Below are 27220 nucleotides of genomic sequence, written 5' to 3' on the forward strand. Positions count from 1 at the left end.
CCAGCTATTTTAATTCCTGTTTCTCCTTCATCTAGCCTCGCATTCCTCATGACATGTTCTGCATACAGATTGAATAAGTACGATGATAGTATGCAACCTTGCCGGACCCCTTTTCTGAATCTTTATCCATTTCGTTGTTCCATATATAGTTCTCACCGTGGCTTCTTGGTCAAGGTATAAACTCCGTATCAGATGAATGAGGTGATCTGGTGATTAAAGTCATCACCATGGTAATTGCTGATGTAGCGACACATGAAACGGGTGAAAGCGGTGACGATGCAGTATGCGCATTACACTACTTTGACTCAGTCCACCGGCTCTCGCAATGTCCCGTGTACTCATGTGTGGGTTCATGGCAACAGCAGCCAACACACCAACTGTACCCGCTTCTCCTGTGACGGGCCTGTTACGGACCCGTTTGCGTGCTACGACCATACCTGTTGCATACAGTTAGTGGTAGATGTTTTGCAATGTGCGGCACGTTGGATTCTCTCTGTCCGGGTACCGTTCTGCATACACCCTGCAGGCTTCAGCTGCATTTCGTCGACACTCGCCATAGATGAGTATCATCTCCGCCTTTTCAGAGTTCGAATACACCATGGTCACAGTTCCTACAACACTACACTATCACAGACGTCTGGTAACACGGTGTACTACAGTTGGTCTGCGTGCGAAGACGAATGCAGAATAACAATAGCAGCAAGCGCTACATGCTGACACTGCGACAGCTAGACCAAACAAGAACAGTGCACTACAGCCACACTCGTAAACACGGTCGTCGTCGTAAACATGTCCCTGCAGATGCTGCTCGCCGACCGTGGCCCGTGTTTGTTACAACACGCAACTGAACGTCGGAGGTTTCAAGCGTCAACTTTAGGTTACAATATCTCCGGATGTAATTAACATTTTACAATGCAACAAACGGCACTGATTACGTATTTGTTTATATGTTCAGATGTGCTAACAAAACTAACGGGGTTCCATTTAAAAAAGTCTAGGTTTGTGTTAACAAACATACTTCCGTGCATTTTTGTATGGTTTGTATTAAATAATTTCACTAGCCCCTCTCCTCACGTTCGGTCTGTGGAGTCGGTTCGTCAGTATTTGATGTGGTTTACGAAATACATCCAGCGGTAACGTTAGGTGACTCACCCTGTATAATGCAGAGACTAAAAGCAAAGGAGTCTGGGATGTTATAAAAAAAGGAAACGGGGAGAGGTAAACAAACGCAGAATAGCATACTGATAAGGGAGGGGGATAAAGTAATAAATGATCCACAACATTTAGAAAACTACGTAAATGAGCATTTTTCAAGTATTACAGATAAGTTACAGCTAAAAGTCCACGAAACAAATATAACATCTGTAAATAATGTTGCACTAAATATAATGATTTACTTCCAACTACAGAGAATGAAGTCTATAAAACTGTTCAAAAACTAGAATCAAAAAGTCAGTACGCTTAGATGAAGTACCAAAATAATGCATAGAGATTATACAAGGCCCCTTAACAAGTATAATAAATGAATCCTTCACATCAGGGACATTTTCAGAGCAGTTAAAACAGGCAAGAGTTGTACCTATGCTTAAGAAAGGTAATGCAGAAGACACAGAAAATTACCAGCCCATTTCCCTACTTCACCATTCTCAAAAATAATAGAAGAAATTATGAAAGACAGATTAATGAATTACCTGACAAATACAATCTTTTAAGCGAACCACAGTTTGGTTTCTGAAGTGGCAAAAATACGGAGTCAGCCATAGTAGAATTATCAAAAGTTGTACTTGATGCTCTTCATAAAGATGAGTGTGTCCCAGGCATATTTTTGGATCTTTCTAAGACGTTTGATACAGTCGACCACAAGATTCTATTAAAAAAATTAGAAGCATTAGGAGTTATAGGTGTAGCTAAGACGTTACGATCATACCTAGCAGATAGACTACAAAGAGTAGAGATAACACATACTTCAAATAGATCTAAACATTTAGTAAAGCACTTATCAGAACCAAAATACATTAATATAGGGGTATCGCAAGGTAGTATATTAGGACCAATACTGTTCCTAATATACATCACTGACTTTCCAAGTAGTGTTACTCACGGTGAAAAAATCCTCTTCGCCGATGACAGCAATGTTATAGTCACTGAGAAAACAAGAGAACTCTTCCTAGAGAAAGTAAATGAAACTCTCAGGCAAGTTTACGATTGGTCAATACGCAATAAAGTGACACTGAACATAAAGAAAACTAATGCCATGAATTTCAGTTTGAAGAGGGAAAATGACAATGTTAAACTGAATATAGATGGTACCTCTACAGACTGTAACAAATGCAAAATTTCTAGGAATGAATATTGATTCTCAGTTGAAGTGGTGTGAACACACAAAGGTACTTGCAAACAGAATGTCACCAGCATGTTGTGCCCTTAAAATCTGAGACGCCCACTAAACCCACTGGGCAAAACAGTTGATTAGGTTTGTGGAAAGGGCTAAATAAGGTGTCTATCAGTTTCACTCAAAATTGTAATTTTTTGTAATTTAAAACACCTTAAAACCAAAACGGCACAAGCCGAACCTTTAAAACTACGAGTTTCAAAATGCAACTATTTCACGGCTAAAGACCTCCACACAAGAAATCAACAAGATAAAAATGCAGTTAAAATAGCAAATAAAATAATTAAAATATATATATTACAGCTAGGCTGAAAGCCTCAAGGCAAGGGTGGATAGACAAACAAGATGCAATACAAACGGCTGAAGGACTATAATAAAATTTTCAAGATTTTAAAATAAATTACCATAACCTTTCAAAGGCAGAAGGCCGCAATGTTTAAGCTTGAAAGGTAATTTTAAGAATAAGGTTCCAAGGCTGAAGGCCCACAACTAATTTTCCAAAATTTTAAAAAATGTAACCATAAGCATTATGTTTTAAGTAGCTGAAACAAGACTAAAAGAAAAGACGATACAACGGCAATAACCTTTCACCAAATATCTACTTGCCGGAATTCAAACTTACTTACATAAAACACAGTAAAATAATGTTTTTTTTTGTTATTGGCTATGATAGATTATAAACAGACAATTAAACACCGGTGAGAAAGATAGTAAAGACAACCGCACTCAGAAGCCTCCAGGCCGTCAGTCTGCCCTCGCTCACTCAGGTGAGACAGGTGGTGAGCCCAACTATACTTGATCCGTTGGAACCCAACCAAGAGACAGCCACGGACCGACCGACACAACAGCTTCATCCCGTCAATCAGTACATGAAGAACCCCAACCGACAGTGTTACAAACGTGATAATCCACAATGGAGTACGTATTAGCTGTCAAAATCACTCACCATGATGGTCAGCGACAACAGGTGAGGAAAGGACGCTGCCTGAATTTACGCCAGTGCCCAGGGCAGGTAACCAGAACACTAACGGCCACAAGACAGAAAATTCCACTGGTGCACTCAAATAGAAATCGACCAAAATAGCTAATTGCACCGCATGGCGGCTAAATCTCAGCAGTGGAACCACTCGGTGTTACGCACTGGGAAACCTCCCCAACAGCAAACCACCGAAGCGAACCACCACAACAAGAACAGACGTGGCTTGGATAGTTGAAACGCCGGCCGCGGTGGTCTAGCGGTTCTAGGCGCTCAGTCCGGAACCGCGGGACTGCTACGGTCGCAGGTTCGAATCCTGCCTCGAGCATGGATGTGTGTGATGCCCTTAGGTTAGTTAGGTTTAAGTAGTTCTAACTTCTAGGGGACTGATGACCACAGATGTTAAGTCCCATAGTGCTCAGAGCCATTTGAACCATTTTGATAGTTGAAACCATTTCTCAAGTTTAACGTCCTGAGTCGGCGAACCAGAGACTGCCAGCAGCCCCAGCCGACTGCACCGCATGGAGAACTTCCCTCGTCCGCAACAACCGACCGACTCGCCTCAGAATGTCGACAACATCTAAAATCGTAGTCAGTGGAAACAACGCAAAGTACACACACAACCTGACAAACACTTGCACGAAGACCTGAATAATACACAACAGTAACTAAGCACGCATGAAGACAAATCGGGAGTCGATGCACACACACACGCAGCCGACTCATGAATGATCGGCGAGTCGAAACGCGTCGTCCAGTAGGACGACCGACCGACGATCCACCAAGACCGTGGGCCGGCTCAAGTGATGCGTGGCGGCAACGGTCGGGCGAGCCATGTCGACGCAGGCCTCACTGCTCCAACCTGACTACACTAGTGCCGCATTGCAACTCCTCAACTGGCAGGTCCGGACTGTGCTCCAGACGCATTCCAACTGACTGGCAGACCCGAACTCGCGACCCAAACTGCCTTACGACAGACAACGACCAGGAAATAATAGCAGTCGAGCAAAGATACTATGAGGGTGGATGTATCGATACGCGCTGCTAGCGCCGGCCACGGTGAGGCAAAGCAGCAACTCAGTGACAGTAGTAATTTAAATTAATGTAGTGAGGTGGAAGTACGTTAAAAACACGGTGTAAAATACATGATGGCGGGAACGCGAGCCATGCACCGCTCAGAATCCTATCATCAGTGTGTAACATGCAGTGTCTTTTAGTTACATACTATTCATATGTACACTCAATTCTTAGCTATGGCATTCTATCTTGGTGATAAAAGGCACAAAATATTAACACAATTTTCAAACTCCAGAAAAGATCCATAAGAATAATAACCAAAAATAGTAGTCGAGATCATTCTAAAGATCTGTTCAAAACACTGGGGACTTTGACTGCACCATGTGATTACATTTACCAGCCAGTTGTTCACATAAAAAACATGTTGGTAACTACTGTACAAACAGCTCTGTCCATGACTGTGGAGCTAGACTCAACGAAAATTTTTCCAAGAAAAAATAAACATAAAACTCAAAACAGCATTTTCTACCAAGGAATAAAATTGTACAAAAAATTACCGAAAGTGATAAAAGAATTGCAAAAATACACTTACGTAAAAAGGCAGCTAAAAAGTACCTGTTATGCAATACATTTTATACACTGAAGGATTACTTAGATAAAACAGAGTAGGGGTTTGGTAAAAAAATGTTATGCAAATAAATAATAATAATGATTGTAAAACATCCAACATTGCACATAATATCTTTGCACTATGGATTTTTACCTTCTTTTTTCCTTTTCTATAAATACTTACCACCAAGTTATGCACAGCACAACACTGACACTTCTTCCTCTTTCTGATCTCAACATCTCACTCATTATAGAGGGATGCTGACTCAGTTTTTCAGGATATCAAATGGGAAGTTGAGGTATGGAAAATGGCCCAGAGACCACCAATGTGTGTGTGTGTGTGTGTGTGTGTGTGTAGTGAGTGAAATGTTACAAAACAATGTGTGTATAGTGTGTGCAGTGTCTGATAGCGAGATATGTGTGAACAGTGTGGCAGTACATTATTTAATAAGTTATTTGTAAAAAAATTATTCTATACTAGGAGTAAATCTAATTATAGTCTCTTATTAGAAGTCTTTAAATGTATGTGTGTACGAATTAGCTTATTTTAGATTGGTCTAAACTTGTAAATACTTTGACATGTCCTACATCCTTGTAAAAAGAGATCTACAGATGAATAAATTTACTACTACGTCTACTATGATGCTTTTGCAAAAGTATAATGGTACATCGCCAGTTTCATACATTCTACATGGTAACGTGAATAGTGGTTTTGTTGCCATTCCCCAAATGATTTTAGATATTCTGATGGAATGCTCTCTATATTTCTGTCTTGTTTGATCTTAACGTCTTCCAAATCGCTTTTAAATTCTGATTGTAGTATTGGACCCCCTATCTCTTCCCTAATGATTCCCGGATCTCCAATCTCTTCCCTATCGGCTCCTGTTTCTTCTTCTGTAACGTCATCAGACAAATCCTCCCTGTCTTTCCACCTATCTGCATTTGAGACTGTTGTTTTCGGTTCCAATGTACAGTTTGTTAGCTGTGTCAAGTGGGCTTATTCCAGTGTAGTTACTGCAATCTCTCTTCGTGCCTTTCTTGTTCAGAAGCTTTACTTTTGCCTTTTTGCAGTTTTGAGCTGTTTCTTTTTCTTCAAAAACATACTAAAAAGATGTAGCAGTCTAAAATGATGCAGTGTGTCCTATACTTAACTGAGTATGCATTAATCCCGTCCACATCAGTTGCTTTCCTACTTTCTTCTGTATCATCCAGTTCCTTTTTCTCCCCATCTAAATGTTCTCCTTCAAACTCTTGTAGTTCCATTATACCATAAAATTTGATTTATTTGATTCATATTCACTAGCAATGTTCTTAATTTGGACTGTTACTCTTTTTGACTTGCATAATGTTTTAAGAGATTTATAAACTACATTTTGCGAACCAAGAATTTAATTATTCACGCTATTGATCTAGCTATCCCAAATGTGTTGTAGGCCATTTCCAAATAATCTTTTAGCTAGATTTCTTTTATATTCACATACCTCTAGATAATCATTTGTGCTATTTCAGAGGAATTTTGTACTAACTGCTTCTTTCTCTGAAATTTCTGCTTTAAGTCTTGGTGTCAACTCTTCACTCATCTGTTTTTCACAATATATATTTATCTTCCTTACAGATTCGTTTCTTGCCATTCTCTTTCCCTCTCAGTATCTGAACATTTCTCTCTTATGCAGCCTTGGTATCTAACAGGTCCAGTTCTTATGCTGTATACTTCAATTTAAGGTCTTAAGATTTTCTTCTTCAAGTCAATGATTTTTATTTTTTATGTTTTTCTTCCAGTTAGCTGTGGGGTATCCTGGTAGACTTTTGATATCAACTTGATACCAAATTAATTATGACAATTAATTAATTGATTACCCCCACCACCTGATGATCCCATTGGATGTCCTCCCCCGCCACCCAGCTGCTCAGCCTGTCTTAGGGGACTGGGAGGACCTCATGACAGTAGGCCAATATAGTGTGCATAAAGGATCGTTTAAACAACTAGGTTGACAATATTGTTTATTTCTCAAATCACAATACATCTCGAAATTGACGCTGGAGATTAAACAATTTAGACAACGTGTGAATATTGTTTACTTATTTCTAAAATTCCAGTACACCTCGAAATTGACGCTGGTGTTGGAATAGTGTTATTGTTTGTTTACAGTGCGAAATAGTGTTTAAAGAATTTAGACACCGTTGAACAACTGCCATACTTCTTTATTCAGACAGCGAAAAGAACCACGCAATTACACTTCACAGATCGTGCTCATCATGCCTGAAAAACTTTCTGGCACGCTCTCCGTCCGCCGTAGCCATGTGGCTGGCTCGCAGCACCGGCCAGGGTCGGAGACGGGGCAACTGTAGAGCTGTGCTTTGCACTAACTGTCGCGCGGGGAGGATCCCAGCCTTCCCCCTGCGGGGTACGGGAGCACGCTAGAACTCCTCCCAAGGCAAATGCCTCACTGGGAATCGATCCAGAAACGCTGCTAAAGTCAATAAATTGACTAACTAATACATTTTCTGTCACGTTATCGTAATGTAAGGGATGGCGGGGGCGATAGCTCAGCTGCCCCAGTTGCAGTCAGTCTCTGGTAGAAGAATAAGAAACATGGAGCGTCGCCAGCAGCAGTCGAGATCCTCATCTGCCTGTCCATAGCAGAAGAAGAGTAAAAGTCAGCACTCATTACATGTCGTTGCTATTATTACCGCATGTAGCTGTTCCTCTTCCTCTTCTTTGTCATGTTCCGTGTCGTCTGTGGATGCTTATTGTTTCTTCTTCTTGTTTGTTCAGCGGCATCTAAAGTGTCTGAACTGACAGCAATATCCAGCAGTTATGGACCAGCAGCAGCTACCATCGGCCCATTGGGACCTGCAGCGAACTCTGGCCTGTCAGGATGACCAGCACCACGGGATCCTGTAGCGCAACTGACCAGCGTGTTGGAGCAGGACAACGAGCTATTTCCGTCCCGCTCATTGATTTAGACACCCAGAAAGTCCCCGACTCTCTTAAGAACTATGCGGGGCACCCTACACCACATGGTGGAGGCCAGTGCTGGTCTCCACCCAGAAACATCCTGATGTTACTGCAAGGACGGAGTGTTGATGTGGTGGATGAGAAACTGTCGATCCCCCCCAGTGCTATAATGCCTTTCACCCCCTTATGATTTAACAGCTAGTTGTTCAAAGCACAGTGACTGGTGTGCTGTGTCACAGACTGGAAATGCATCGACAAGTTTTAAAGTGCAGTTTACAGAGTTGGACTGGGATGTACTGTGTCTTGCAGCCACTAGACGACCTCGGAGAATTCTCCATTTTCGAACGTTTACTGTGCTGGTCTGACGCTATATACACACTCAAAAAAAGTTTTGCATCACCGCTGGTTCCCAGAACTCCTGAAGATACACGTTGACCGTAGATATTGTATCACAGACGCAGTCCCTTTGGCTATTCAGAGAACCCGCCCAAAGATGTAAACAACCATGCATGAACAGCGCCTATTACACGGAGGGGTCCGTCAGCCAATGAGTTCCAATCATTCCACCAGGAAGGAGGTACACGGCACGTGTTGTCTATGGTTCAACCATGCCTAGACGGTCAATATAGATCGTGTCTGCATTGTTACTTTGTGCCAGGAAGGGCTCTCAACAAGGGAAGTGTCCAGGCGCCTCAGAGTGAACCAAAGCGATGATGTTCGGACAGGGAGGAGATACAGACAGACGGGAACTGCCGATGACATGCCTCGCCCAAGCTGCTACTGCAGTGGATGACCGCTACCTACAGATTATAGCTCAGAGGAACCGTAACATCAACGCCACCATGTTGAATAATGCTTTTCGTGCAACCAAGACTAAAATTGTGCGCAATAGGTTGCATGATGCGCAACTTTACTCCCGATGTCCATGGAGAGGTCCATTTTTGCAACCACGATACCCTGCAGCACGGTACAGATGGGTCCAACAACATGCCGAATGGACCGCTCGGGGTTGGCATCACGTTCTCTTCACTGACGAGTGTCGCATATGCCTTCAACCGGACAATCGTCAGAGATGTGTTTAGAGGCAACCCAGTCAAGTTGAACGCCTTAGACATACTGTCCAGTGAGTGAAACAAGGTGGAGATCCCCTGCTGTTTTGGGGTGGCATTATGTGGGGCCTACGTTCGCCGCTGGTGCTCATGGAAGTCGCCTTAACGGCTGTATGATACGTGAATGCCATCCTCCGACCGACAGAAGGTCGCAGAATCTTGGCGATGTTTTCGTCTTCACGGACGAAAATTCGCGCCATCGTGCACATCTTATGAATAGTCCGCAGCTCGTGGTCGTGCGGTAGCGTTCTCGCTTCCCGCGCCCGGGTTCCCGGGTTCGATTCCCAGCGGGGTCAGGGATTTTCTCTGCCTCGTGATGACTGGGTGTTGTGTGAAGTCGTTAAGTTAGTTAGGTTTAAGTAGTTCTAAGTTCTCGGGGACTGATGACCATAGATGTTAAGTCCCATAGTGCTCAGAGCCTCTTATGAATAACTTCCTTCAGGTTCACGACATCGCTCGACTAGAGTGACCAGCGTGTTCTCCAGGGGACTTAACTTCTGAGGTCATCAGTCCCCTGGAACTTAGAACTACTCAAACTAACTAACCTAAGGACATCACACACATCCATGCCCGAGGCAGGATTCAAACCTGCGACCGTAGCGGTCGCGCGGTTCCAGACTGCAGCGCCTAGAACCGCTCGGTCACTTCGGCCGGCTCCTATCAATATTTTCTACCACGTTCTACTTCCGATTTTTCGGCTATGTATCTTTCAGCCATCTTCAGAGTGAGCCGAATCACCAACATTGCACAAGGAAATGGTATTAGAGCGTTCGATTCCCATTATCATTGGCATCCACTTTAATCACATTTTCCGAATATGACCGTTCACTAATTTTGTCATTGGGAGTAATACGGAGGAAACTCGACATTAGATTCACGGGAGGGATGGTCAATTGTACGAAAAGTTTTGCGGTCTATTTTACATTGGAACTCGTACAAGATCCAGATGGTGAAGTAACTGAAATCTCAGGATCTGTAGAAATGTTCTGAATTTGCTCTTTGGTTTCTGGCTCGGATCGAAGTTGATGACTCGTGGCCGGACAATACTCCACAGTGTGTCGAGGCACATTTTACACTACAGGCTGCAGAAAATGCACGGAACCGCCGAAAGTGGGGCACTGTTAAACCGCGTGTTGTGGCATAAAATGCTATTCCACTCGCTATAGTTCACTGTGTGGGTGGATTCACAACCAGCTTTATTCTCGATCCGTTCTTCTTTGAAGAGAGTACACCCAGAGGCTCAGTCGGGTGTGAGCCGTGGTAAAAATTGCTGTTTTGAAGAGCGCGCCGCAGCGCGTAGTGTGAAGCAGTCGCCTTCCGTTTTTGGCGGTGGCGCCGCTGTGGCAAACGCAGCTTTGGTATCTCCCTCTAGTGGGAAAGGGAAAAGGTTGCCTCTTCACGTGCGTTTAAGGGACGCTATCAGCTCGGCAGCTGGTCAGTCGGAGTGAGGCTAGGTCAGTAACTCGTCACCAGTCGCTGGTCTGTCTCTCGTTCGCATTTGTGCGGCAGTGAGGATTTGTCTGTCGTCGCAGTGCGAGTATGTCTGTCGTTTGGATCAAAGTTTAAAGTCAGAAAATGAGAGTCTGGCCACTCTGCCAGTAACAGAACTCAGCTAGTGGTCGCCCGGTCGGGGCTGAGTTCCTGCATCTGAGTCTGCGCGTTAGGTCGCCAGTCTGCTCGAGTTGCGTGGGCAACGTTCATTGGCGGTTGGATCGGTCGGTTGGTCGGTCGTGCACTGATACACAAGATGACTGGTCCGCCTTGAGCGTCGGCGCATTTGTTGAGGTCCCCACGTGTGTCCAGTGGGCCGCGCCGTATAGAAAGGGGTAGTAGCTTTGCGGTCGACAGGAGAGCAACAGAAGTCAAACCACGACAACAGTCTGGCCGGGACGAGCTGCGACGCCGTGAGACGGGAGATCGGCGCGCCTTCCTGCGTCCGTTGAAGCGGCTGGCAGCGGACGGTTCGGGAGAGCGTTGGGGGTGCTGCGCCAGGTCTTCGCCAGAAAACGCAGTTTATTAGAAGTTAAGTGATTGGACATATGTTGTCTCATTTACCCGTTAAATTCTACTTGTTTTCTTGGTGAGGTCACCAGCCGCTTTGTTTTGGGGTCGTCCCACCATTCTTGTCCGTTTGCCCACCCGCGGGAAGGTGGTTATTTATTAATTGGGTGGTCCGTTTTCCCTTGTGGAGTTGGGGCAGGTTAGAGCAATCTGCGGTTCGGGTTGTTCAGTAATCCCCCTGTCAATCTGTTATACGTTAATAGCTGCCTGTGTCATGTTTGTCGGATACGGTGTTAACGAATTTTTTGCTTAAGGTGTAAAGGCCGAATTCCTGAAATATGTGTTTATCTTGCCTATCATCTTGCGAGGTGGTATATGTGTAATGTAGAGCATGTTGTACATTTTATTTTATTTAAATGGTCTTTTAGTACATAAAGTGGCCCCCCGTCTACCGTAAGAGTTCTCTTAGAAACAAGTTGCACTTTCGGTGGCAAATAATTTTTAATGTGAGTGTTTTGTACCATTTCCATCCCTCTTAACGGGTGCATAGTTTATGTGTTTCTGTGAGTTGTTAAAATTTTTAGTTTAAAGTAATCTGGTGTGTTGCAGATTTGCACCAGTGTAGTCTTTCAGAGCTTGTTGTGAGCGGTCGTGACTACGGCCGTGTTAAAAGAGAGCGGCAAGGTTCTCAGCCCGAAAGCTCACACTATATAAAAATAAATAAATAAATAAAAATTGTAATTTCTGCCTCTGAATAAATTGTAAAATAAATTGTAAATTGATTATAATTTTAAATCTGTTTTTTAAAAAAGGGCTTTTAGGAATAAAATTTCCATTTATTGAAAAAAAAATTTTTTTTTTGTTCATCAGTTACCATTGGCAAATACTTCCACGCTCAAGTAGTGAGATTAAATGTGTTAATGTTCTTGATGAATCGCTAGAAAATAAAGTAAATTCTTAAGAAAAGGTTTTGAAAGTAAATTCACAGTTCAGGGTGTACCGTGACGTCCGCATTTTATCGAGACTTACTTGTGTAGTATGTAATCCCTGCTGTGGAAGACCGCAACTGTGTATAAACCACGGTTTTTGTGCAAGATGGGGCAGCACGTCATGTCACTCGTTCAGTGAAAGACCTGCTTAATGCAACCTTCCGCGAACGTATTATCTCCTAGGTTTTCCAGATTCATGGCCTGCAAGATACCTGGTTAGAATCCTTCAGAATTTTGGCCCTAGGGGTAGCTAAAAGAACGCGTTTATTAGGAACACGTTCGGTCTCTTCTTGATCTGAAGGCCATTATACAGGAACATGTTACCCAGTTTCCGTGTAAACAGGTGCGAGCAAGTGTTGGTCACGTTGTTTTACTGGTGCGGCACCTCATCGATGTTTCTGGTGCACATCTTGAACAATTTATGTCAGCAGCAGTTAATAGTGGTTCAAATGGCTCTGAGCACTATGGGACTTAACATCTGAGGTCATCAGCCCCCTAGACGTCGAACTAATTAAACCTAACTAACCTAAGGACATCACACACATCCATGCCCGAAGCAGGAATCGAACCTGCGGTCGTAGCAGCAGCGCGGTTCCGGACTGAAGCGCCTAGAACCGCTCGGTCACAACGGCCGGCAGCAGCTAATAATAAAACCAATATTATATCTTTCTGACTTGTCTGACCTTTTGCCGGCCGGTGTGGTTCAAATGGTTCAAATGGCTGTGAGCACTATGGGACTCAACTGCTGAGGTCATTAGTCCCCTATAACTTAGAACTAGTTAAACCTAACTAACCTAAGGACATCACAAACATCCATACCCGATGCAGGATTCGAACCTGAAACCGTAGCGCTCTTGCGGTTCCAGACTGCAGCGCCTTTAACCGCACGGCGGCCGGTGTGGCCGAGAGGTTCTAGGCGCTTCAGTCTGGAACCACGCGACCGCTACGGTCGCAGGTTCGAATCCTGCCTCGGGCATGGATGTGTGTGATGTCCTTACGTTAGTTACGTTTAAGCAGCTCTACTAGGGGACTGATGACCTCAGATGTTAAGTCCCATAGTGCTCAGAGCCATTTGAACCATTTGAATCTGACATTTTCTGCTCACGACCCTTTCCTAATCCATTACACACGGATACATTCCTATACGCCTCTATTGCATTCACAGCGCCAGGTTTTCACCCAGTGACCAAACCTGGAAATAATTTTTTCTGCGTAAATCGATTTTGCATTAACGCATTAGAAAATATACGAAGTTTCGCTGCCATACAGTCCACGCCGCACGTCTGTAACTCCAATTACACTGAAGCGCCAAAGAAACGGATACAGGCATGCGTATTCAAATACATATGTAAACAGGAAGAATACGGTGCTGTGGTCGGCAACACTGTATAAGACAACAAGTGTCTGGAGCAGTTGTTGGATCGGTTACCGCTGCTACAATGGCTGGTTATCAAGATTTAAGTGAGTTTGATCGTGGCGTTTCAATCGGCGCACGAGCGGTGGGACACAGCATCGCCGAGGTAGCGATGAAGTGGATATTTTCCCGTACAACCATTTCTCGAGTGTACCGTGAATATCAGGAATCCGGTAAAACATCAAATCCGCGATATCGCTGCGGCCGGAAAAAGATCTTGCAAGAACGGGATCAACGACGACTGAAGAGATTTCAATGCTGGCCCATCAACAACTGTCAGCGTCCTAACCATTCAACGAACATCATCAATATGAGCTTTCGGAGCGGAAAGCTCACTCGTGTGCCCTTGATGACTGCACGTCACAAAGCTTTACAGCCCGCCTGGGACCGTCGACATCGACATTGGACTGTTGATGATTGGAAACATGGTGCCTGGTCGGACGAGTCTCGTTTCAAATTGCATCGAGTGGATGGACGTGTATGGAGAATCCAAGAACCCTGCCTGTCAGCGGGGGACGGTTCAAGCTGGTGGAGGCTCTGTAATGGTATGGGGCGTGTGCAGTTGGAGTGATATGGGACACATGATAAGGCCAGATTGGACTCTCACAGGTGACACGTACGTAAGCATCCAGTCTGATCACCTGCATCCATTCATGTCCATTGCGCATTCCGCGGACTTGGACAATTCCAGCAGGACAATGCGACACCCCACACGTCCAGAACTGCTACAGGGAGGGTCCAGGAACACTCTTCCGAGTTCAACCACTTCGCTGGCCACCACTCTCGCCAGACATGGACATTATTGAGCATATCTGGGATGCCTTGCAACGTGTTGTTCAGAAGAGATCTCCACCCCTCATATTCTTACGGATTTATGGACAGCCTTGCAGGATTCGTGGTGTCAATTCCCTCCAGCACTACTTCAGACATTAGTCGAGTCCATGCCACGTTGTGTTGCGGCACTTCCGCATGTTCGCAGAGGCTGTACGCGATATCAGGTAGGTGTACGAATTTCTTTGGCTCTTCAGCGTATAACCAGCCGGTAGTAACAAGCAAAATGAACAAACCGTGTGCCCTGAAGAACGACTTGGAAATTCTATTATAGCTGAGTTGCTGTTCTGAAACGTAAATCTTTTACTAGTGGTGGCACTGCATACTGTTTTCACCTGGGTATTACCTTGAGAGCAAAATTATGACGAAATAGAATAAAGAAGAAAGTTAGAAATATATCTCTTTCATGAGTATTACATAATGCAATTTTTTTTTCAATGATACACCCGAATGACAGTGTAACACATAGAGAGTAGTGACTGGAGACTTGAGGCCTGACCATTATTGTTGTGTACATAGTTGCACGTAGTCAGCGCGTACACAACTTTCCCACTAGAGCGCGCCCCGCTAAGTACAACTGCGCAGGCGCTGCGCTCGTCCGTCTCCGCACTATGAGATGGCGCTGCCATAAAGACGGACCAAATTCTGCTTCCGCCGATCCGTGTATTAATATGTAACGCAGCCAATGAGATTGCTGCTAACGTAGAACCTTTTCTCCTCGCGGATCACACTCGCGCAGTGATACATGAACACGCGAGGTTTTATAACGAGTGTACAGACCTCCGATTCGTCAGTCTGCATCAGTCTGTACCAGTCCGCATTAGTCTGTACCAGTCGGTACGAGTTCTACATTTGTCTGTACCAGTCTATAGTCAAGTTTCAGTCTGCGCCTAATAAGATTACCATATTCCTGTACATAGCTATGAAGATAAATATATAGACACTTTTGTCAAGTATCAGAGATATATGTGAGAATAAGATTAACGTACCAATACCAAAGGAACTTCAGATTGTCAATTGTAAATAGCATCCAGAACCAAGTTAAGTAATTTTTATGCTTGTTATTATTTTAATAAATGTGCGTGAAAATTAATCAAGTTCTGTTTAATGTGGTCACTGTCAATCCGCTACTCTAAGCGTGCAAGTGGCATTTCTATCGTCTGACCTAACGGCAGAAGATAAACACGCCATGGTAAGACCACGAGATATATTGCTGACTCTCGCCTACTTCGTTAGAGCGACAAGTCAAATAATCTGATGGTGTGTGTACTGAAGGTCTTACAGTACGCACACCACAATTATAAACTCTGAAGGTCGGTCACTTGTGTCTATTAAAAGCTGGCAAGCAACCAAGGATTTCAGGTACGTCGATATGACGGCGGCAAAAAACCAGTCGTAGCTAGTAGACAAGTTTGTTGAATCGTCGTTCAGTAAGACCTGAAGATTTATACGAAGACCTGTTGCCATCAGTACACGACGTCGTAGCGTCCTGTGGCAACCTTCACAGTTAGTGTTTCAGCAGGAGGAGCAGGCTTGCAGATCTCTTCCCTGAAGGCGGTGCTGTAGGTGGCCTTTTAGTTTGTGTTCTTAGAGAGCGCAGGATGTCTAAATTCGTGTCTTCAACGGTGCGTCTTTTGCCCCACCAGCGGACAATTAATATTACGTATTAGCAGTGCAGTTTATAGTACCGGAACTTTAAGATGAATCATATTTTTTCTTGAACTTTGGGATGAATTTTTACAACAATTCACGTACGAATACTGGTACTGTAATACAGAAAAATTTACTTTTATTGTGCATATAAAGTCATATTTACACCGTTTTTAGCAACATGGAAACGTCCGAAGAGTGAGCCCACAGATTAAAGTTGGTGCCTCGCAATGGAACCACAACCTAAAGACAGACAGAGCCACGAATGAGGGACATCGGCAAAGACAACGCCCCTGAAGAGGTTCTATACTCCGCCGCTGCAAGAAGGCTAATTACGTCAGAGCGCAGCGCCGATCGCCCCATTCCGTAATAACGGACTATAAAAGCAGAATCATCATATTTCAGATCCGGTAGCGCTAGTATTATTACTCAGAACTGTGTACCAAAGTTTATAGGCAAATGGCGGTCGGTGTGGCCGAGCGGTTCTAGGCGCTTCAGTCTGGAACCGCGCGACCGCTACGGTCGCAGGTTCGAATCCTGCTGCGGGCATGGATGTGTGTGATGTCATAAGGTTAGTTAGGTTTAAGTAATTCAAAGTTGTAGGGGACTGATGACCCCAGATGTTAAGTACCATAGTGCTCAGAGCCATTTGAACCATTTTATAGGTAAATGTACATTGATATGTAACTTCCTGGCAGATTAAAACTGTGTGCCCGACCGAGACTCGAACTCGGGACCTTTGCTTTTCGCGGGCAAGTGCTCTACCAACGGAGCTACCGAAGCACGACTCACGCCCGGTACTCACAGCTTTACTTCTGCCAGTACCTCGTCTCCTACCTTCCAAACTTTACAGAAGCTCTCCTGCGAACCTTGCAGAACTAGCACTCCTGAAAGAAAAGATATTGCGGAGACATGGCTTAGCCACAGCCTGGGGGATGTTTCCAGAATGAGATTTTCACTCTGCAGCGGAGTGTGCGCTAATATGAAACTTCCTGGCAGATTAAAACTGTGTGCCCGACCGAGACTCGAACTCGGGACCTTTGCCTTTCGCGGGCAAGTGCTCTACCAGCGGAGCTACCGAAGCACGACTCACGCCCGGTACTCACAGTTTTACTTCTGCCAGTACCTCGTCTCCTACCTTCCAAACTTTACAGAAGCTCTCCTGCGAACCTTGCAGAACTAGCACTCCTGAAAGAATGGATATTGCGGAGACATGGCTTAGCCACAGCCTGGGGGATGTTTCCAGAATGAGATTTTCACTCTGCAGCGGAGTGTGCGCTGATATGAAACTTCCTGGCAGATTAAAACTGTGTGCCCGACCGAGACTCGAACTCGGGACCTTTGCCTTTCGCGGGCAAGTGCTCTACCAACGGAGCTACCGAAGCACGACTGACGCCCGGTACTCACAGCTTTACTTCTGCCAGTACCTCGTCTTGATATGTGATTGACATTCAGTAATATACAACTTTATAAAGAGTTATTGTTGGCGAACCACAAAAGAGAAATTCCAACATCAATTGCAATCGGAAATTGAAAACTTGTGCCGGACCAGAGCTCGAACCCCGATTTCCCACAAGTGGTTGCCTTAATCACTTCCGCTATCCAATGACGTTTCCCGCCCATCTCAGATACCGATTTGTTGCACATTACATACGTAGCTTCCCCTATCCATTGTCCTTATTGCTCGCAACCTCATCCAGTTCCCGCAAGAGGTCGAATGAAGAGTGCATCCACACTGTAGGTATCTTTATCTGCCATCAAGGTGCTTATATTACCATGTGTGGCGTCTATTCTTTCGGTCATGTCCGAAATATCGACACGAAAAATTTGAATCTAAAAAAGTTATTTTTGTACTCTGCAACAGTAATAGAAGTATATTATCATCCACGAGGACACGGAGTGCACGCAAGCTACATATTTAGTATTAAAATCTTTTAATAAAGTCAGCTAACATTTTGTGTGTGTTTTAGTACCCGCTCGATCTCTTCCTGAAGGCGAAAGGGTATCAGTTATACGATTCGCTGATGACATTCCTATCCTGAGTGAGGGCGAAGAAGAATTACAGGATATGTTGAATGGAATGACATTCTAGTGAATACAGAATATGGATTGAGAGTAAATCGAAGAAAAACGAAAGTAATCAAAAGCAGCAGAAATGAGAACAGAGAGAAAAACTTCGCATAAGAATTGGGGATCACAAAGTATACGAGGTTAGATAATTCTGCTACCTAGGCAACAAAATAAGCTGTGACGGACGGAGGAAGGAAGACATCAAAAACAGACTAGCGCTGGCAAAAAGGGCATTGCTGGCCAAGAGAAATCTATTAGTATCAAACACATGCTTTAATTTGAGGAAGAAATATCTGAGAATATCGTTTGCTGTACAACATTGTATGGTAGTGAAATATGGACTGTGGGAAAACCGGAAGGGAAGAAAATAGAAAGCATTTGAGATGTTGAGGTAAAAACAAATGTTGAAAATTAGCTGAACTGATAAGGCAAGTAACGAGGAGGTTGCAAGGAAAGAAATGTGTGGAAAACAGTGAAAAGAACAACGGACAGCTTGGTTCTATCTCTGCGTGAGGTGTGCCCCCCTTCCTTAAAAATTTTGCTGAGCCCACTGGCCACGACATTCTCAGTCCCCCAAATGTGTCTAATCGTGAAGTGGAAGGCTGACAATCACACCACCGCCGACTACACTCTACTACCGATGGTAGGACATCAGAGAATAGCTTCCATGGTAGTAGAGGGAGCTGTAGAGGGTAAAAACTGTAGATGAAGACAGAGTTTGGAGTACAACCAGCAAATAACTGAGTACGTAGGTTTCAAATGCTACTCTGAGATGAAGCGGTTGGCACAGGAGAGAAATTCGCGGTGGCCCGCATCAGATCAGTCAGAAGATTGAGGACTCTGGGCTTCAGATGCTGTACCCCAGGACGGTGAACGTCATTTGTCTTCCACAAGAGTTACACAGAGTTGCAGAAGAAGTGCGATCAAATTAGCCTGATGTGTGCAAATTAATATGATGTGGCAAGAGAACACGGGCTGCAGAAATTCAAGGAAGAGCGCATCTTCAATGCAGCTCCCCCTCAGTCTTGTGTTACCCGATGAGATTCTTGGCGCGCGGGATTAGCCGAGCGGTCTGGGGCGTTGCAGTCATGAACTGTGCGGCTGGTCCCGGCGGAGGTTCGAGTCCTCCCTCGGGCATGGGTGTGTGTGTTTGTCCTTAGGATAATTTAGGTTAAGTAGTGTGTAAGCTTAGGGACGGATGACCTTAGCAGTTAAGTCCCATAAGATTTCACACACTTTTTTTTTTTTTTATTCTTGGCTTTATGCTACTATTACCGCACCAACTGCCTTTCGGGAGCTTGACATCGATGAATCATGTGCTATCAGGACTCTGACAGAGATCGTTAAAGATACCTTACCTGGAAACTTAGCATACTTCAACGCCCACTTGCCCAGTGGTATCAAAACCCACCACACAAGTGGAAACTCCTAGTACTCAATTGTGTGACGCCATGGATATTGTGCAATGTGTGCAGAGTGAGTTGACTCCACCTCGTGATATCGTGGCTGACAGTCAACAAACTGCGAATCGTTGTCGAGCGGTAATCAGAGTATATAAATATGCGAAAATTAGTGGCAGTCTTTCTAGAAATGCCACAACATTTGAAGACCATGAACCAAAGCAGGCCTGGAGTGACCTCGCTGCCCTAAAATACGCTCCTGTGACGTTCTGTGAGGTGGAGATGAGCTTTGCTACGAACAAAACCATACTCGGCGCAAATGGTAGATCTTTGAAAACAGAAAACCTGAAAATACACCTTCTGATCCAATGCGACTCTGCAGAAACTGAGGATTGAGAGGATATGTTAACTAATTTGGAATACCTCAAATAAATTGTGTACGATTGTAGAAATATGATTTTATTGCTTAATTAGGTGTTATTGTTTTTACTATCCTTAGTATATTTTCAGACACATGCAGTTATTTCAAAAATTAGTCCTAATTATTTTTAAAAAATGTACTCACAATTAGCTCAGAAGTGAAATTTGTATTACGTCGTATATTAAAAAATCAAGAGTTTTCTAAAAATATACTTATATAAAATCATATTTTAGTTTTTCGTTTTACTCATTTAAGTTCTAAGTCACAAACGCTTGCATATTTCACTGTTTTTAGGTCATTAAAATATGGGCCCTAGTGATTTACGTACGAATAAGCAATACATCATAGCTAGTTTACCTTATTCTATATATTAATGTATCATTTCGATGATGCAAAAAAAGGAGGAAGATTAGTGATTACTATCCCGTAGACGGCAAGGACATTAGAGATAGAGCACTAGTATGGAGAAATCATTCGTGTTATTTATAAAAGCAACATCTAGGCATTTGACTCTATCTGTTTAGAGAAACCACAAAAAATCTGTATGGCTGGAGGAGGATTTGAACTGCCGCCCTTCCTGTTAAGAGTACATTATTTTACCACTGAGCCATCTCGCCCTTTTTTATGTTTCCATCGATTTTTTTCTTTTTTTCTAACAGTATGCTTAGTTTCTCCCACTCTCTCCTTTTAGCCCATCTTACTCTAGCCAAAATCGGCTTCCGCAGCGTTAACTCTTAGATAAAAACTCCCTGGTCAAGAAGATTTATCAAAATGTTATTGTACTTTGTTTAATAATCGCATGAAGACCAGTGGCTAATACCTTATGTCTAAGCCGGTGAGACCCATATTTCCTGAGTATTGATCCTAATAAAGTAAAATGTAGGTTTCCACCGCAAATACTAACGTAAAGTAATAAATTGTGTGTAATGTGTTACAAAAAGGTGGAAACACGAATGGTACAGATATGGCTCATTTTCTGTCACCTATTAAACATATGCACTTTTAGAACTGTTATAAGGTGTGTTTAAAAAGTTCTGAAAGGTCTTCTTACGTTTATCTCCAAGTCGGGTTTTGTAGCTTCCAGTACTGGTCAAGCAGGTAGTATCAGCAAACCTCTTTGTTTGACTTGCCTACTGATAGTATGTAGTAGATGAAATGTCCAAGCATCTGTGTCTACCGCGTAGGTACAGGGTGACAGTTAGTGAACTATATGAAACAAAAGTAAATTAGTTACAAACTACAGCCTGCACTCACTTTGTTCAGTATGTAATCGTCACTACAGATATTCGGAGTTAGGTTATGACATGTTCGATATGCCCGCCATCATTTGCGGTGATGTGGCGCAGACGAATAGCGAAATTCTGCGTGACCCTCTGAAGTCCCGGAAAATCGATTACGTCGATGAGCTCCTGAACAGCTGTTTTGAGCTCAGCAGCGGTTTTGGGGTTATGCTGTACACTTTGTCTTTAATATATCCCCACAAAAATGAGTCGCATGTGTGCAGATTCGGAGAATATGGCGGCCAATCGAAGCCCATGCCAGTGGCCCCTGAGTACCCCAGAGTCAGAATGCGCTCCCCGAAGTGCTGCTCCAGAATATCGAACACTCTCCTGCTTCGATGGGGCCGAGCCCCGTCTTGCATGAACCATATCAGGGTCACTTTGGATAATGGGAATGAAATCATCTTCCAATACCTACATGTAACGTTCGGTAGTCACCGTGGCATCAAGATAAATCGCACCCATTATTCCTTGACTGGACACTGCACACCACACGGTCACCCGTTGAAGGTGACGAGACTTCTGGATCGCGAATTGCGGATTCTCAATGCCCCAAATGCGCCAATTTTGCTTATTGACGAATTCATCCAAATGAAAGTGGACTTCGTCGCTAAACCAAACAACAATGCCCATAGTATTTCCCACCAGCCCCCCCCCCCCCCCTCCCCGCCAACCGTGCAGCTTGAGCTTCCTAACGCAAACTGTTCAGAAGTCATGACGATTTTATCCCATGTAGTTTGTAAGAGGTATGCGCTATATGCGCTGCCTGCAGTAGGCAAGACATAGGAGAGTCTCTGACCAGAGAGCAGTGTGTAGTTAGTTGTTGCTTGGCATTAGTCGACATTAGTCTGCGTGAGTCGACAGTAGTCGGCAGTAGTCTTCAGTAGTCGACAGTAGTCTGCTATAGTCTGCGTGAGTCGGCAGTAGTCAGCGGTAGTCGGCGCGTGTCTGTGCTTGTCTGCAGTCTGCTCTGGTCGGGACTCTGGAGGATGCGTATTATTGTAGAAGGTAAAGAAGCAGCGTTGCGCATATCTAGTAATGTATGTTAACTGTCATCAATTTCTTTTAAAAAATGCCCCAATAATAATTTTTATAACATAAAGTAATTTTTTTTAAAAAAAAGCATTCATTTCAATTTAAAGATTTTATCCAATGCATAATTATTCCTTTTACGAATCGCAAAGCATAGGCCAGCATTGCAAGAAGCTGTGCCGAAAATTTTTTAGGTAAGAGCAGATATATTCGCAGTTTTTATTGAGGTAAGAATTTTTGTTTTTTTATTCAGAGTTCAGGGCCGTGGCGCAGCGCTGCTGTCGTCATAAAATTTACCAGGTTACTGAATTTTCCTTTTTTATTTTGGTGTTTAGGAATTTTTCTGTTTCGAACTTAACATTAAATGAGAAATGAATTTTGTGGGTACATTAAATGTGAATGCATTTCTGCACAGAGATTATGAATGGGAACCAATTTTGTTCAGAGGTTACAATATTTAACATTCATTTAATTATTATTTCCGTGGGGAGGTTACACTTGGTTCATTTGATTAATATTTTTGTGGGGAGGTTACAAGTTCAATAATTGTCACTCTGTATTATGTTTGGGTGCTGGGTAGAAATCTCATTCTGGAAATGGTACATCGTTCGAAGATATCATCTGCTGCATCGGTCTGGTTATGAAAGCGATCTATTCCAGGTTAAGTTCCTGATTTCGTTTCTCTCGGTACTGGTAAAATGGCGGGATAAGGATGCCATCGCTCGGCATGTCTCTAAATACGGCCCGTAGTGGGATGTCGCTAAGAGGGGTACAAATCTTTCCACTAAAATAGGCAATGTGTCTCTGATCACTTTAAACCAACTGGATCCGACTGCTGTGGGCAAATATTTATAACATACTGAGCCGTGTATCGACTCGTGCTACACCTTGTATTTGGATTGCATTGGTTTCCCTCTTCTTCCCCTGACATGTTTGTTTGATATGTTGTCTGTCATTAAGTGGCTGCTTGGTTGTCTTTTCCCTCTGCTATCGATAGCTGCGTTTTTGCTTCCGGGAAACTGCTATGGAGGAAGTGAGATCTTTGACCGGTTGCAACTTCGTGTGGTGGAGCGGAAGTAGGGGCGGTGCGTGCAGAGAGATTGTGGTGGACACGGGAGGGCAGTGTGGCTCTCCAGCGCGAAGCAGGCGGGGTCGGTTGCACCGAGTCGCCACGTGATGTATGTCGGCTGTGTGTAACGAGCGGGTCGAGTTGACGGAAGAGCTCCCCGCGTGTTGGTTGTATACAGAATCGACCCACGAGTAGTTGCTGTTCATTTCGCCTTGGTGGGACGTTAACAAGCTTCTTTAAATCCTCCGTTTCAACACTGGAGTTTAAAAGCAGACATCTAACATGAAGGAGCGGTCACTACCCGTCAACGTTGAAGAGAAGACGTGAACTCCGGTGACAGAGTGTGTTGTGGCGTGACCGTGGCGTGTTGGGTACGCTGGCGACGCGTGCGCGGTCGGATGTGTGGATCCTTGCCATCGGAGGTCGTGTACTGCCTGTTCGAGCATAATTGCAAGTTAAGTTCGTGGAAAGTTTAATCATTAAGTAATAATTTTGTGTAACCAGCGTCTCTTCTGCTTGTGGCCTCCGGCGACCGTGTTTCCTGTCCCTGGCACCAGTGTAATTGAAGACAGTGATCTTTCCTCCTCCTCCCGTTACTGTCCGATGGGAAGTGTAGTTTTGGCAGCTTAATTGTTTCGCTATTCTGTCGTGGGTTATGAGTAAATTCATGCTTCTTATTGGTTGATCATGTGGTCGCTCATACAGAACTGTGTGGTGTAATGTTTGTTTGCGCGAGGTTAGCTCTAATTCTGTCAGCAAGTTAAGCCATCTTATAACAAGTTTTCGCTGGCTAAAAGTCGGTGCAGTGACCAGCCTGAGAATGGCAATTGTTTTTACGGGCATATTTAAATTGGTCAGTATTCTGTCTTGCCTGAGCATCCCTGAGTGGGTGATCTGTCGCCGCCTTACACGGGCCCGTCATATCTGTTACGTTCTAATGATATTCCAGGACACTTTGGTTTAAATTTTTTTTAAGTTCCTCCAAGTTTGTAAATTCCTTTTATTGCCATTAATCGTGTGTTTTCTGAGACCTGTTTAATTTTTTTAATGACAGTGTTGGTAGCTTCACTACCTCACCGTACTTGTTAACAAAGTTCTGTATTTACTTTAGTAGCCTGTTTACTAATGTATTTTTTTTTAAATTGTTGTAGTGCTATAAATTACTTTGATTGGCGTTAGCGGCCTGTTTTAAAAGGTAGTTTATTGAAAATGGGTCTGAGCACTATGGGACTTAACTTCTATGGTCATCAGTCCCCTAGAACTTAGAACTACTTAAACCTAACTAACCTAAGGACATCACACAACACCCAGCCATCACGAGGAGGAAAATCCCTGACCCCGCCGGGAATCGAACCCGGGAACCCGGGCGTGGGAAACGAGAACGCTACCGCACGACCACGAGATGCGGGCGGGGGGGGGGGGGGGGGGGGGAAGGTAGTTTATTGCCGTACTGCTAGCTTCTGTTTTTTTTTAAATTTAAATTGTTGTAATGCTATAAATTACTTGATTGCCGTTAGCGGCGTGTTTAAAAGGCTGTTTATTGCCGTACTGCTAGTTTCTGTAAGATACGAATAACACATTTGTGAAAATCTCAACTCGACAGTAAACTAGTAGCAATTTGGCCCCGTTTCCCAACTTGTGGTGTGGCTTGTAGTAACCGTAACCACTGTGTGTGTCACATACATCTGCCCGTATGTGGAAGCAATGGCGTGTTGGTTGTATGTGGATGGCGTTGAGACAGCAGGGACTGAAAACGTAAAGAATTAGTTTATTTGTTCCACCTAGCACCCATGAAACTCAAGTCCATGGATGGGGTAAGTATTGGTGACAGAACACCTACTCGACTGTGCAGTGGTGACAACTAATGTTACTTTAAAACTGTTCATAGGTGGCCCAGTCACATTAATGTGCCCATCGCGTATGGTCAACGTCGTTCAATGATCACTCACAGACGGCAGTGGCAGTACTAACAGAAGAGGGTATGTAAAGTGTGTCGGGGGATGCGGAAAACGGTGCTGTCGTCGTCGTAACGCGGAATCGGAGCGATTTATCCGACATCCTAAAGGCATGGTCATTGGCATTCGGGCCAAGGGAAGCCATCTCCGAAACGGCTGAGCCTGTAAACAGTTCGCTAGTCACCGTGATTAAAGTAGACCTTGCGTGGCGACATGGCACTATCCAGAACCGGCGCCGAGGCAACTGTGGTGGACCACGGGCCATAGATGGAGGGGGTGAACAATGGCTGCGGAGATGTGTACGGGCTAACATACGCGCAGATGTTGAGCAACTGACCCCCAGATGAATCACGGGGCTACCAACAGTGCTGTGTATGGGTTTCCGCAGCAGGTACTTGCTTCATACATCCATAGTAAAACCTTCCCGTCTCCTCTATACCTCTTTCGTTAATGATAACCTTCCCTTTTACAATAACCTATGTAACCTTCCCTTAGGATTTCTATCTCTCGCTTAATAATAACAAATTAAAATCTTCCCTTTGGAATTTATTCTCTTTCTCAATCTTCGCATTCAAATTTAATTGCTGCTTATTAAAAGTGATTTTCTGATTATTTCGTCGAAACATAGAATGTGTCGTCGTCGTCGTGGCCCTCAGCCGTTATCTGCAATAGGCCAAAACTGTTCCTTACCTTTTTTACTGTTACTGGATCGCCATCTGACTGCTACATCGAACTGCGACATGAATATACTTACTCTGGTTTACTATACTCTATTAACTGCTGGTGGGCTGTCATAATAAGTGGCTGTATTTATTACCAAAGCTGACGTTATTCTTTATTAGCAAAGCTGACGGTATTCTTTACTTAATTTGACTGAAGTTACGTAATTCATAGTTACACTCTTTCTTGACAACAATAAAATTTTTGCAGAGTTTTATGTTGATGGTTTTTGGGATGGATTATAATCAGTAATGCGACATTGCTGGCAAAAATGAATTACATTCTGAAAACGCTTCAAATATTTACTGTTGGTAATGAAATAATTTTACAAACGTTCAAATGGGACTTAATTTTACAATAATCTTACAACTAGCATTGCGCAAACATACCTTCAGTAGTCTTGAGTTTCGCAAAGAAAATAATTCAATAATATTAGTTCCTCTTATGATAATAGCTGATGTCTCTGTACATCCGTTTATAATCTCTTGTAAATCATAGCTAGCGGCTGGCAGGCACACCGCTTCTCTCAACCTCTCGCTTCAGACCTGCTACCGACTTACTTCACATCTCATTTACTACTGACTTCCTACGAACGCTAGAGTGCGGTCTCTCCTGCTAACAATGCTTTCTGGTGCAGACAATCCCTGCTACCATTACAAAATGTATCCATACGCGGTCTCTCCCGCCCTTTTTAAAATTATATCAATTTGCGGTCTCTCTTGTCAACAATACTTTGGTGCAGACATTTCCTGCCACCACAATTATTTCCAACATGACAAATATTAATTATTCCTACTTAATCCTATTAATAAAATATAAACATCTTTCATAAATTGTGATTTGACAATAGACAATAGAAATATACACGTCTTACAATGGTGACGGCTGTTCATAGGCGACGTGTGTTGGAATTTGCACGCCAATACCGCAACTGGAGAAGTGGACTAAGTGCCGACGAGTGGCTGAGATAAACTACAATTTATGCCCCATAGGACAGATAGCCTTTGGCATGGACAAAGTGAAACGTCTTAAAGGGAACAGGGTGCGTTATGGTCGGGATAATGTCTACGTGCCGTTCCTTGGGTAATCTCGTCATTCTGGAAGACACAATGGATCAACACTGAACTTAAGAATTTATTTTATTTACTAGCGATTCATCAAGAACACTAACACATTTAATCACACTATGTGAGCGTGGAAGTAGTTGCCAGGGAGTAACTGATGAAATCAAAATCAAATTACTTTTAACAAATGGGAATTTTATTCCAAAAAGCCTTTTTTTTTAAGAAACAGATTTAAAATTATAAGTAGAAAGCACCCTCTAAA

This window comes from Schistocerca piceifrons, chromosome 8 (assembly GCF_021461385.2).
Source record: "Schistocerca piceifrons isolate TAMUIC-IGC-003096 chromosome 8, iqSchPice1.1, whole genome shotgun sequence".
NCBI lineage: Eukaryota > Metazoa > Arthropoda > Insecta > Orthoptera > Acrididae > Schistocerca > Schistocerca piceifrons.